General features: G+C 63.5%; 2 non-coding genes across 2 annotated transcripts; both read right to left on the reverse strand.

The window, feature by feature from the left end:
- Nucleotides 1-3,822: 3,822 nt before the first annotated feature.
- On the reverse strand, nt 3,823-3,941 carry LOC131862474 (5S ribosomal RNA). The gene has a single exon (XR_009361488.1). It is a non-coding gene; the product is annotated as a 5S ribosomal RNA (ribosomal RNA).
- A 7,804-nt stretch (nt 3,942-11,745) lies between these two features.
- Nucleotides 11,746-11,864, reverse strand: LOC131862497 (5S ribosomal RNA). Its single transcript, XR_009361511.1, has one exon. It is a non-coding gene; the product is annotated as a 5S ribosomal RNA (ribosomal RNA).
- Nucleotides 11,865-12,263: the final 399 nt, after the last annotated feature.

Consider the following 12,263-nt stretch of genomic DNA (forward strand, 5'->3'; position numbering starts at 1 on the left):
GAAGGCAGCGCATCAAAGGTGCGCAACGCTGGTGCGAACCTGGGAGCGCTCCGATGTGTGCTCCAAGGTGCGGCGTGCACGAAGTCGGACCCCGGTTTGCCCCGGGTGCGCACCTCGCGTGCACCTTGGTGCGCACACCTTGGCTGGGTTGCGCGCCCTGGTGGGCACCATGGTGCGCACCAAGGAGCGCTCCGAAGTGTGCTCCAAGGTGCGGCGTGCACGAAGTCGGAGCCCGGTTTGCCCCGGGTGCGCACCTCGCGTGCACCTTCGCCGCGGTGGGCACCATGGCGTGCACGAAGTCGGAGCCCGGTTTGCCCCGGGTGCGCACCTCGCGTGCACCTTCGCCGGGGTGGGCACCTTGGTGTGCAGACCTTGGCTGGGTTGCGCGCCCTGGTGGGCACCATGGTGCGCACCAAGGAGCGCTCCGAAGTGTGCTCCAAGGTGCGGCCTGCACGAAGTCGGAGCCCGGTTTGCCCCGGGTGTGCACCTCGGGTGGGCACCTTGGTGCGCATGCCTTGCCTGGGCTGCGCACCAGGGCGGGCTCAAGATGGCACCCGCGTTCCTTTTTTTTCACTATCTTTCAAAACGGAAATTTTAAAATCTCATTTTTTTTTGCCTTTTTCTGGAAATTAGTGAAGGCAGCGCATCAAAGGTGCGCACCTCGCTGCCCACCACGGTGCGCAACGCCGGTGGGCACCCGGGAGTGCTTCGAAGTGTGCTCCAAGGTGCTGCGTGCACGTTGTCGGAGCCCGGTTTGCCCCGGGTGCGCACCTCGCGTGCACCTTCGTCGGGGTGGGCACCTTGGCTGGGTTTGCCCTGGCTGCGCTCCGAAGCGGGGTTATTGGAGCGCCGCCTCTTTTTTTGTCGGAGCGTTTGGTGGGGTTTCTCGCATTGGCTCTTCCGAGGCCCGGTTGCCACCCTGGCGCGCACGAAGTCGGAAGTAGGGTTAATTGCCCGGGTGCGCACCTTTGCCAGGGTGGGCACCTTACCTGGGCTGCGCACCAGGGCGGGCTCAAGATGGCACGCGCGTTCCGTTTTTTTCACTATCTTTCAAAACGGAAATTTTAAAATCTCCTTTTTTTTTTGCCTTTTCTGGAAATTAGTGAAGGCAGCGCATCAAAGGTGCGCACCTCGCTGCCCACCTTGGTGTGCTCTGAGGTGCGCACCCGGGAGCGCTACGAAGTGTGCTCCAAGGTGCGGCGTGCACGTTGTCGGAGCCCGGTTTGCCCCGGGTGCGCACCTCGCCTGCACCTTGGCCGGGGTGGGCACCTTGGCTGGGTTTGCCCAGGGTGCGCTCCGAAGCGGGGTTACTGGAGCGCCCCCTCTTTTTTTGTCAGAGCGTTTGGTGGGGTTTCTCGCATTGGCTCTTCCCAGGCCCGGTTGTTGGGTGCGCTCCCACCCTGGCGCGCGCGAAGTTGGAAGTTGGGTTAATTGCCCGGGCGCGCACCTTCGCCAGGGTGGGCACCTTGGTGCGCACACCTTGGCTGGGCTGCGCACCAGGGCGGGCTCAAGATGGCACCAGCATTCCCTTTTTCTCACTATCTTTCAAAACGGAAATTTTAAAATCTCGTTTTTTTTTTGCCTTTTATGGAAATTAGTGAAGGCATCGCATCAAAGGTGCGCACCTCGCTGCCCACCTTGGTGTGCTCCGAGGTGCCCACCACGGTGCGCAACGCCGGTGCGAACCCGGGAGCGCCCCGATGTGTGCTCCAAGGTGCGGCGTGCACGAAGTCGGACCCCGGTTTGCCCCGGGTGCGCACCTCGCGTGCACCTTGGTGCGCACACCTTGGCTGGGTTGCGCGGCCTGGTGGGCACCATGGTGCGCACCAAGGAGCGCTCCGAAGTGTGCTCCAAGGTGCGGCGTGCACGAAGTCGGAGCCCGGTTTGCCCCGGGTACGCACCTCGCGTGCACCTTCGCCGGGGTGGGCACCTCGGCTGGGTTGCGCGCCCTGGTGCGCACCAAGGAGCGCTCCGAAGTGTGCTCCAAGGTGCGGCGTGCACGAAGTCGGAGCCCGGTTTGCCCCGGGTGCGCACCTTCGCCGCGGTGCGCACCATGGCGTGCACGAAGTCGGAGCCCGGTTTGCCCCGGGTGCGCACCTCGCGTGCACCTTCGGCGGGGTTGCGCGCCCTGGTGGGCACCATGGTGCGCACCAAGGAGCGCTCCGAAGTGTGCTCCAAGGTGCGGCGTGCACGAAGTCGGAGCCCGGTTTGCCCCGGGTGCGCACCTCGCGTGCACCTTCGGCGGGGTTGCGCGCCCTGGTGGGCACCATGGTGCGCACCAAGGAGCGCTCCGAAGTGTGCTCCAAGGTGCGGCGTGCACGAAGTCGGAGCCCGGTTTGCCCCGGGTGCGCACCTCGCGTGCACCTTCGCCGCGGTGGGCACCATGGCGTGCACGAAGTCGGAGCCCGGTTTGCCCCGGGTGCGCACCTCGCGTGCACCTTCGCCGGGGTGGGCACCTCGGCTGGGTTGCGCGCCCTGGTGCGCACCAAGGAGCGCTCCGAAGTGTGCTCCAAGGTGCGGCGTGCACGAAGTCGGAGCCCGGTTTGCCCCGGGTGCGCACCTCGCGTGCACCTTCGCCAGGGTGGGCACCTCGGTGCGCACACCTTCTCAATGTTTTCTTGCCTTTTCTGGAAATTGGTGAAGGCAGCGCATCAAAGGTGCGCACCTCGGTGTGCTCCGAGGTGCGAACCCGAGAGCGCTCCGAGGTGCCCACGAAGTCGAAAGTCGGGTTAATTGCATTGTTTTCCCCGGGTGCGCTCCGAGGTGCGCAACATCGGCGCGCACCAAGGAGGGCTCCGAAGTGTGCTCCAAGGTGCGCACGATGGCGTGCACCTCTGGTGCGCACGATTCGGAGCTCGGTTTGACCGGGGTGCGCACACCTTGGCTGGGTTGCGCACCTTTTGTGCGCTCCAAGGTGCGCACGAAGTCGGAGCTCGGTTTGCCCCGGGTGCGCACCTTCGCCAGGGTGCGCACCTTGATGCGCACGCCTTGGCTGGGCTGCGCACCTTGGTGGGCGCCATGGTGCGCACCTTTCGTGCGCTCCAAGGTGCGCACGAAGTCGGAGCTCGGTTTGCCCCGGGTGCGCACCTTGGTGGGCGCCATGGTGCACTCCGAGGTGCCCAAGATTGGTGCGCACCAAGGAGCGCTCCGAAGTGCGCTCCAAGGTGCGCGCGAAGTCGAAAGTTGGGTTAATTGTCCGGTTTGCCTCGGGTGCGCACCTTGCGTGCACCTTCGCCAGGGTGGGCGCCTTGGTGCGCACACCTTGGCTGGGCTGCGCACACCTTGGCACCCGCGTTTCCTTCATTTTAAATTTTTTTTTTTTACAATCTCTCAAGTGGGAAATTCTATAATCTCAACTTTTTTTGCCTTTTCAGGAAACTTTTGAATGGAGCGCATCATTGGTGCGCTCCGAAGTGTGCTCCAAAGCTCTCTCCAGCTGCGTGCACCTGCCCCGGCCGCGCACCCGGCCCCGCCCAGCTTCGCTCACCTGTCCCGGGCGTCTGGTGCGGAACCTTAGAGTAAGAAACATCACCGTGCACCTTGGCCAACGTGCGCGACTCGACCGAGCGCGCACTGGCCGAGGTGCACACCGATTTCACCTGGGTGCGCGCGCAGCACCTCGGGCGCACCGGGGTGCGCGCACAACGCCCGGGTTGCACCGTGGCCTGTGTGCTCGGGGCGCCTCGGGTGCGCGCTCGGTGTCGCCCCCGCGCGCGCGGTAGTGCGGGCAGCGCACCCCGGCCCGGCCCGGCCCCGACGAGAACGCAAACGGGCAAAAGGTTTATTCAAATAGCATTGCGATGCCCGGCGAAAAACTAAAAAAGGGTGCAACACCGGGACTTCCCGGGAGGTCACCCATCCCAGTACTACTCCGGCCCAAGCGCGCTTAACTGCGGAGTTCTGATGGGATCCGGTGCACTAACGCTGGTATGATCGCACCCGTTATGAGCTTGTCGCAGTGTGTACTTAGCAAACCGCGACCCACGTGCGAATCCACCCCGGCCACCCACCCCCGTCGAGGTGCACACCCTCCCTCGCGAAGTGCGCCCCGTTCGCCAAGTGTGAGCCCTGCCCGGGTGCGCGCACCTTGCTAGGGCGTCGGGTGTGCACCCGGCCCGGCCTACGTGCGTGCACCTGGAGGGGGCGTCGTGTGCGTGCAGTGTCCCGTCTGCAACGCGGTGCCCACACACCACCTCGGGCGCAACGACCTGCGCTCACATGTGGGCCGAGTGCACCTTGGTGCATGTTCGGGGCGCCTCGGGTGCACGCTCGATCTTGCCCCGGTGCACCAAGGCGCTCGGTTTGCCCCGGGTGCGCACTTGGTGCAAGGTGGGCACCCAAAATAGGGATCAAGCACCAAAACACAAGTTTCGGGATGCAAAATGGGACCCAAGGACCACAAATGCGTTCCAAGACCCATGATGGGTCCACGAGAACAAAAATGTGTTCCGAGACTTAATAAACAAATATTGGGTTTTAGGAGAAGAAACATGCTCTGATGCCCAAAACGAGAATCGACCCCGAAAAGGCCACAGGCCAAAAGTGGGATGCGAGACAAAAAAAAATGGGACCCGAGGACCAAAATTGGGTTCCCAGGTCGAAGACAGGGCAACCGGACAAGAAACGACCTCTAAGGCTCGAAATGAGTCCCGACGACTAAAACTTGACAAGAAGCACCCATCAGGCACCCAACTCGACACCCATGGGATGCCGACCCACCCGGGCTTCCACCTAGCACACCTTGGCACCCACCCACCCTCGCACCCAACCTCGCACCCAACTTAGCACCTTTGAACCCACATTGGCACTCACCCTGACCCTGGCACCTTGGAACCCACATTGGCACTCACCTTGACCCTGGCACCCACCTTTGCACTCACCTTGGGACCCACCCTGGCTCCCACCTCGGCACCCACCCAGACACCCACCTTGGTTCCTTGGCACCCACCTTGGATCCTTGGCACCCACCCCGACACCCACCTTGGCACGCAACTTGGCTACTTGCCACCCACCTTGGCTCCTTGACGCCCACCCCGACAACCACCCCGTGACCTACCCTGGCTAGGGTTGGTGCACACCCACCCTGGTGCCCACCTTGGCACCCACCCTATGACCCACCTTGGCACGCACCTTAGTACCCACCCCGTTACCCACCCTAGGACCCACCCCGTGACCCACCTTGGCCAGGGTGGGTGCCTTGGTGCGCACAACTTGCCTGGGCTGCACACCAGGGCGGGCTCAAGATGGCACCCGCGTTCCGTTTTTTTCACTATCTTTCAAAACGGAAATTTTAAAATCTCATTTTTTTCTTTTTTTTGCCTTTTCTGGAAATTAGTGAAGGCAGCGCATCAAAGGTGCGCAATGCTGGTGCGAACCTGGGAGCGCTCCGATGTGTGCTCCAAGGTGCGGCGTGCACGAAGTCCGAGCCCGGTTTGCCCCGGGTGCGCACCTCGCGTGCACCTTCGCCGGGGTGAGCACCTTGGCTGGGTTGCGCGCCCTGGTGCGTACCAAGGAGCGCTCTGAAGTGTGCTCCAAGGTGCGGCGTGCACGAAGTCGGAGCCCGGTTTGCCCCGGGTGTGCACCTCGGGTGCGCACCTCGCGTGCACCTTCGCTGCGGTGGGCACCTTGGCTGGGTTGCGCGCCTTGGTGGGCACCATGCAGTGCACGAAGTCGGAGCCCGGTTTGCCCCGGGCGCGCACCTCCGCCAGGGTGGGCACCTTGGTGCGCACAACTTGCCTGGGCTGCGCACCAGGAAGGGCTCAAGATGGCACCCGCGTTCCGTTTTTTTCACTATCTTTCAGAACGGAAATTTTAAAATATCGTTTTTTTTTGCCTTTTCTGGAAATTAGTGAAGGCAGCGCATCAAAGGTGCGCAACGCTGGTGCGAACCTGGGAGCGCTCCGATGTGTGCTCCAAGGTGCGGCGTGCACAAAGTCGGAGCCCGGTTTGCCCCGGGTGCGCCCTGGTGGGCACCATGGTGCGCACCAAGGAGCGCTCCGAAGTGTGCTCCAAGGTGCGGCCTGCACGAAGTCGGAGCCCGGTTTGCCCCGGGTGTGCACCTCGGGTGGGCACCTTGGTGCGCATGCCTTGCCTGGGCTGCGCACCAGGGCGGGCTCAAGATGGCACCCGCGTTCCTTTTTTTTCACTATCTTTCAAAACGGAAATTTTAAAATCTCATTTTTTTTTGCCTTTTTCTGGAAATTAGTGAAGGCAGCGCATCAAAGGTGCGCACCTCGCTGCCCACCACGGTGCGCAACGCCGGTGGGCACCCGGGAGTGCTTCGAAGTGTGCTCCAAGGTGTTGCGTGCACGTTGTCGGAGCCCGGTTTGCCCCGGGTGCGCACCTCGCGTGCACCTTCGTCGGGGTGGGCACCTTGGCTTGGTTTGCCCCGGCTGCGCTCCGAAGCGGGGTTATTGGAGCGCCGCCTCTTTTTTTGTCGGAGCGTTTGGTGGGGTTTCTCGCATTGGCTCTTCCGAGGCCCGGTTGCCACCCTGGCGCGCACGAAGTCGGAAGTAGGGTTAATTGCCCGGGTGCGCACCTTTGCCAGGGTGGCACCTTACCTGGGCTGCGCACCAGGGCGGGCTCAAGATGGCACGCGCGTTCCGTTTTTTTCACTATCTTTCAAAACGGAAATTTTAAAATCTCCTTTTTTTTTTGCCTTTTCTGGAAATTAGTGAAGGCAGCGCATCAAAGGTGCGCACCTCGCTGCCCACCTTGGTGTGCTCTGAGGTGCGCACCCGGGAGCGCTACGAAGTGTGCTCCAAGGTGCGGCGTGCACGTTGTCGGAGCCCGGTTTGCCCCGGGTGCGCACCTCGCCTGCACCTTGGCCGGGGTGGGCACCTTGGCTGGGTTTGCCCAGGGTGCGCTCCGAAGCGGGGTTACTGGAGCGCCCCCTCTTTTTTTGTCAGAGAGTTTGGTGGGGTTTCTCGCATTGGCTCTTCCCAGGCCCGGTTGTTGGGTGCGCTCCCACCCTGGCGCGCGCGAAGTTGGAAGTTGGGTTAATTGCCCGGGCGCGCACCTTCGCCAGGGTGGGCACCTTGGTGCGCAAACCTTGGCTGGGCTGCGCACCAGGGCGGGCTCAAGATGGCACCAGCATTCCCTTTTTCTCACTATCTTTCAAAACGGAAATTTTAAAATCTCGTTTTTTTTTTGCCTTTTATGGAAATTAGTGAAGGCATCGCATCAAAGGTGCGCACCTCGCTGCCCACCTTGGTGTGCTCCGAGGTGCCCACCACGGTGCGCAACGCCGGTGCGAACCCGGGAGCGCCCCGATGTGTGCTCCAAGGTGCGGCGTGCACGAAGTCGGACCCCGGTTTGCCCCGGGTGCGCACCTCGCGTGCACCTTGGTGCGCACACCTTGGCTGGGTTGCGCGGCCTGGTGGGCACCATGGTGCGCACCAAGGAGCGCTCCGAAGTGTGCTCCAAGGTGCGGCGTGCACGAAGTCGGAGCCCGGTTTGCCCCGGGTGCGCACCTTCGCCGCGGTGGGCACCATGGCGTGCACGAAGTCGGAGCCCGGTTTGCCCCGGGTGCGCACCTCGCGTGCACCTTCGCCGGGGTGGGCACCTCGGCTGGGTTGCGCGCCCTGGTGCGCACCAAGGAGCGCTCTGAAGTGTGCTCCAAGGTGCGGCGTGCACGAAGTCGGAGCCCGGTTTGCCCCGGGTGTGCACCTCGCGTGCACCTTCGCTGCGGTGGGCACCTTGGCTGGGTTGCGCGCCTTGGTGGGCACCATGCAGTGCACGAAGTCGGAGCCCGGTTTGCCCCGGGCGCGCACCTCCGCCAGGGTGGGCACCTTGGTGCGCACAACTTGCCTGGGCTGCGCACCAGGAAGGGCTCAAGATGGCACCTGCGTTCCGTTTTTTTCACTATCTTTCAGAACGGAAATTTTAAAATATCGTTTTTTTTTGCCTTTTCTGGAAATTAGTGAAGGCAGCGCATCAAAGGTGCGCAACGCTGGTGCGAACCTGGGAGCGCTCCGATGTGTGCTCCAAGGTGCGGCGTGCACGAAGTCGGACCCCGGTTTGCCCCGGGTGCGCACCTCGCGTGCACCTTGGTGCGCACACCTTGGCTGGGTTGCGCGCCCTGGTGGGCACCATGGTGCGCACCAAGGAGCGCTCCGAAGTGTGCTCCAAGGTGCGGCGTGCACGAAGTCGGAGCCCGGTTTGCCCCGGGTGCGCACCTCGCGTGCACCTTCGCCGCGGTGGGCACCATGGCGTGCACGAAGTCGGAGCCCGGTTTGCCCCGGGTGCGCACCTCGCGTGCACCTTCGCCGGGGTGGGCACCTTGGTGTGCAGACCTTGGCTGGGTTGCGCGCCCTGGTGGGCACCATGGTGCGCACCAAGGAGCGCTCCGAAGTGTGCTCCAAGGTGCGGCCTGCACGAAGTCGGAGCCCGGTTTGCCCCGGGTGTGCACCTCGGGTGGGCACCTTGGTGCGCATGCCTTGCCTGGGCTGCGCACCAGGGCGGGCTCAAGATGGCACCCGCGTTCCTTTTTTTTCACTATCTTTCAAAACGGAAATTTTAAAATCTCATTTTTTTTTGCCTTTTTCTGGAAATTAGTGAAGGCAGCGCATCAAAGGTGCGCACCTCGCTGCCCACCACGGTGCGCAACGCCGGTGGGCACCCGGGAGTGCTTCGAAGTGTGCTCCAAGGTGCTGCGTGCACGTTGTCGGAGCCCGGTTTGCCCCGGGTGCGCACCTCGCGTGCACCTTCGTCGGGGTGGGCACCTTGGCTGGGTTTGCCCCGGCTGCGCTCCGAAGCGGGGTTATTGGAGCGCCGCCTCTTTTTTTGTCGGAGCGTTTGGTGGGGTTTCTCGCATTGGCTCTTCCGAGGCCCGGTTGCCACCCTGGCGCGCACGAAGTCGGAAGTAGGGTTAATTGCCCGGGTGCGCACCTTTGCCAGGGTGGGCACCTTACCTGGGCTGCGCACCAGGGCGGGCTCAAGATGGCACGCGCGTTCCGTTTTTTTCACTATCTTTCAAAACGGAAATTTTAAAATCTCCTTTTTTTTTTGCCTTTTCTGGAAATTAGTGAAGGCAGCGCATCAAAGGTGCGCACCTCGCTGCCCACCTTGGTGTGCTCTGAGGTGCGCACCCGGGAGCGCTACGAAGTGTGCTCCAAGGTGCGGCGTGCACGTTGTCGGAGCCCGGTTTGCCCCGGGTGCGCACCTCGCCTGCACCTTGGCCGGGGTGGGCACCTTGGCTGGGTTTGCCCAGGGTGCGCTCCGAAGCGGGGTTACTGGAGCGCCCCCTCTTTTTTTGTCAGAGCGTTTGGTGGGGTTTCTCGCATTGGCTCTTCCCAGGCCCGGTTGTTGGGTGCGCTCCCACCCTGGCGCGCGCGAAGTTGGAAGTTGGGTTAATTGCCCGGGCGCGCACCTTCGCCAGGGTGGGCACCTTGGTGCGCACACCTTGGCTGGGCTGCGCACCAGGGCGGGCTCAAGATGGCACCAGCATTCCCTTTTTCTCACTATCTTTCAAAACGGAAATTTTAAAATCTCGTTTTTTTTTTGCCTTTTATGGAAATTAGTGAAGGCATCGCATCAAAGGTGCGCACCTCGCTGCCCACCTTGGTGTGCTCCGAGGTGCCCACCACGGTGCGCAACGCCGGTGCGAACCCGGGAGCGCCCCGATGTGTGCTCCAAGGTGCGGCGTGCACGAAGTCGGACCCCGGTTTGCCCCGGGTGCGCACCTCGCGTGCACCTTGGTGCGCACACCTTGGCTGGGTTGCGCGGCCTGGTGGGCACCATGGTGCGCACCAAGGAGCGCTCCGAAGTGTGCTCCAAGGTGCGGCGTGCACGAAGTCGGAGCCCGGTTTGCCCCGGGTACGCACCTCGCGTGCACCTTCGCCGGGGTGGGCACCTCGGCTGGGTTGCGCGCCCTGGTGCGCACCAAGGAGCGCTCCGAAGTGTGCTCCAAGGTGCGGCGTGCACGAAGTCGGAGCCCGGTTTGCCCCGGGTGCGCACCTTCGCCGCGGTGCGCACCATGGCGTGCACGAAGTCGGAGCCCGGTTTGCCCCGGGTGCGCACCTCGCGTGCACCTTCGGCGGGGTTGCGCGCCCTGGTGGGCACCATGGTGCGCACCAAGGAGCGCTCCGAAGTGTGCTCCAAGGTGCGGCGTGCACGAAGTCGGAGCCCGGTTTGCCCCGGGTGCGCACCTCGCGTGCACCTTCGGCGGGGTTGCGCGCCCTGGTGGGCACCATGGTGCGCACCAAGGAGCGCTCCGAAGTGTGCTCCAAGGTGCGGCGTGCACGAAGTCGGAGCCCGGTTTGCCCCGGGTGCGCACCTCGCGTGCACCTTCGCCGCGGTGGGCACCATGGCGTGCACGAAGTCGGAGCCCGGTTTGCCCCGGGTGCGCACCTCGCGTGCACCTTCGCCGGGGTGGGCACCTCGGCTGGGTTGCGCGCCCTGGTGCGCACCAAGGAGCGCTCCGAAGTGTGCTCCAAGGTGCGGCGTGCACGAAGTCGGAGCCCGGTTTGCCCCGGGTGCGCACCTCGCGTGCACCTTCGCCAGGGTGGGCACCTCGGTGCGCACACCTTCTCAATGTTTTCTTGCCTTTTCTGGAAATTGGTGAAGGCAGCGCATCAAAGGTGCGCACCTCGGTGTGCTCCGAGGTGCGAACCCGAGAGCGCTCCGAGGTGCCCACGAAGTCGAAAGTCGGGTTAATTGCATTGTTTTCCCCGGGTGCGCTCCGAGGTGCGCAACATCGGCGCGCACCAAGGAGGGCTCCGAAGTGTGCTCCAAGGTGCGCACGATGGCGTGCACCTCTGGTGCGCACGATTCGGAGCTCGGTTTGACCGGGGTGCGCACACCTTGGCTGGGTTGCGCACCTTTTGTGCGCTCCAAGGTGCGCACGAAGTCGGAGCTCGGTTTGCCCCGGGTGCGCACCTTCGCCAGGGTGCGCACCTTGATGCGCACGCCTTGGCTGGGCTGCGCACCTTGGTGGGCGCCATGGTGCGCACCTTTCGTGCGCTCCAAGGTGCGCACGAAGTCGGAGCTCGGTTTGCCCCGGGTGCGCACCTTGGTGGGCGCCATGGTGCACTCCGAGGTGCCCAAGATTGGTGCGCACCAAGGAGCGCTCCGAAGTGCGCTCCAAGGTGCGCGCGAAGTCGAAAGTTGGGTTAATTGTCCGGTTTGCCTCGGGTGCGCACCTTGCGTGCACCTTCGCCAGGGTGGGCGCCTTGGTGCGCACACCTTGGCTGGGCTGCGCACACCTTGGCACCCGCGTTTCCTTCATTTTAAATTTTTTTTTTTTACAATCTCTCAAGTGGGAAATTCTATAATCTCAACTTTTTTTGCCTTTTCAGGAAACTTTTGAATGGAGCGCATCATTGGTGCGCTCCGAAGTGTGCTCCAAAGCTCTCTCCAGCTGCGTGCACCTGCCCCGGCCGCGCACCCGGCCCCGCCCAGCTTCGCTCACCTGTCCCGGGCGTCTGGTGCGGAACCTTAGAGTAAGAAACATCACCGTGCACCTTGGCCAACGTGCGCGACTCGACCGAGCGCGCACTGGCCGAGGTGCACACCGATTTCACCTGGGTGCGCGCGCAGCACCTCGGGCGCACCGGGGTGCGCGCACAACGCCCGGGTTGCACCGTGGCCTGTGTGCTCGGGGTGCCTCGGGTGCGCGCTCGGTGTCGCCCCCGCGCGCGCGGTAGTGCGGGCAGCGCACCCCGGCCCGGCCCGGCCCCGACGAGAACGCAAACGGGCAAAAGGTTTATTCAAATAGCATTGCGACGCCCGGCGAAAAACTAAAAAAGGGTGCAACACCGGGACTTCCCGGGAGGTCACCCATCCCAGTACTACTCCGGCCCAAGCGCGCTTAACTGCGGAGTTCTGATGGGATCCGGTGCACTAATGCTGGTATGATCGCACCCGTTATGAGCTTGTCGCAGTGTGTACTTAGCAAACCGCGACCCACGTGCGAATCCACCCCGGCCACCCACCCCCGTCGAGGTGCACACCCTCCCTCGCGAAGTGCGCCCCGTTCGCCAAGTGTGAGCCCTGCCCGGGTGCGCGCACCTTGCTAGGGCGTCGGGTGTGCACCCGGCCCGGCCTACGTGCGTGCACCTGGAGGGGGCGTCGTGTGCGTGCAGTGTCCCGTCTGCAACGCGGTGCCCACACACCACCTCGGGCGCAACGACCTGCGCTCACATGTGGGCCGAGTGCACCTTGGTGCATGTTCGGGGCGCCTCGGGTGCACGCTCGATCTTGCCCCGGTGCACCAAGGCGCTCGGTTTGCCCCGGGTGCGCACTTGGTGCAAGGTGGGCACCCA

The sequence above is a fragment of the Cryptomeria japonica genome, unplaced genomic scaffold (assembly GCF_030272615.1).
Source record: "Cryptomeria japonica unplaced genomic scaffold, Sugi_1.0 HiC_scaffold_43, whole genome shotgun sequence".
NCBI lineage: Eukaryota > Viridiplantae > Streptophyta > Pinopsida > Cupressales > Cupressaceae > Cryptomeria > Cryptomeria japonica.